We start from the raw sequence: 1,469 nt of genomic DNA on the forward strand, positions 1-1,469 counted from the left end.
AATGAATTTGGAAGTTTTCCTTTCTCTTTTATTTTTTGGAATAGTTTGAGCAGAACAGTTAACTCTCCTTTGATTGATATAATTAACTTGTGAAACTCTCTGGTCCTGGGCTTTTGTTTGTTGTGTGTTTTGATTGTCAACTAAATATCATTGCTAGCAGTCTGTTCAGAATTTCTATTTCTTCCTGCTTCATTCTTGGAAGATTGAATGTTTCTAGCAATTTATCCATTTCTTCTAAGTTGTCCAATTTTGTGGCACATAAATTTTCATAGTAATCTCTTAAAATTGTTTGTATTTCTGTGGTGTTGATTGTAACTTCTCTTTGAGTTCTGATTTTATTTATTTGAGTTCTCTCTTTTATCTTAATGAGTCTAGCTACAGGTTTCTCAATTTTCTTTATTATTTCAAAAAAACCAGCTCTTACTTTCATTGATTGTATTTGTTTAGTCTCTATTATGCTCTTATCTTTATTATGTTCTTTCTTTTACTAACTTTGGATTTGGTTTGTCATTATTTTTCTAGTTCCTTTAGGTGCAAGATTAGAGTGATTATTTGAGGTGTTTCTTGCTTCTTGAGTTAAGACTGTATCACTAAAAACTTTCCTCTTAGGATTGGTTTTCCTACTTCCAAAGTATTTTGAACCATTTTATTTCTGTTTTCACTTTCCTTCAAGTATTTTTTGGTTTCCTCTTTGATTTCTTTGATGACCCATTGGTGATAGTTGCATGCACTTTAGCCTATTTGTGTTTGTTTTATTTCTTGTGATTCTTTTCTAGTTTCACACCATTGAGGTCAGAAAAAATGTTTCATATGATTTCAATCTTCTTAAGTTTATTGAGACTTGCTTGGGCATAACATGTGGTCTATTCTGGTAAATGTACTGTGTGCACTTGCAAAATATATGTATTCTGCTGATTTTAGATGTAATGTTCTTTTTCTGTTAAGTTCATTGGTCTCATGTGTTGTTCAAATGCATGGTTTCCTTACTGACTTTATCCACTGATGTAAGTGGGTATGAAATCCTTATAGTATTATTGTATTAACTTCAACTTCTCCTTTTATATGTGTTAATATTTGCTTTATTTATTTAGGTGCTCCTCTGTTGGATGTGAAGATATTTATAATTGTAACTTCTCACTGGATTGAGCCCTTAATCATTATATAATGGCCTTTGTTGTTTCTTGTTATGGTCTTTCTTTCAAAGTCTATCTTGTCTGACAGAATTACTGCCATTCCAACTATTTTTCATTATCATTTGCATGGAATATCTTTCTCCATCCAGAACCCTATCTTACACCACCCACAAAAATTAACTTGAAAAAAAGACAAAAATATAAGAACTGAAACTATAAAATTTATAGAAAAAACATGGCTAAAAATTCTTCACACTGACTCAGCATTTTTTCAATTAGCAATAATCACGCATCGGATAAACCTCATTGGTCACGATACTGCCACTGCGCAAAGCT

At 31.4% G+C, this 1,469-nt stretch overlaps 1 pseudogene; it reads right to left on the bottom strand.

Annotated features, from left to right (window-relative positions):
• Positions 1-1,336: 1,336 nt before the first annotated feature.
• Positions 1,337-1,469, bottom strand: LOC118917899 (U4 spliceosomal RNA; annotated as a pseudogene).

The sequence above is a fragment of the Manis pentadactyla genome, chromosome 10 (genome assembly GCF_030020395.1).
Source record: "Manis pentadactyla isolate mManPen7 chromosome 10, mManPen7.hap1, whole genome shotgun sequence".
NCBI lineage: Eukaryota > Metazoa > Chordata > Mammalia > Pholidota > Manidae > Manis > Manis pentadactyla.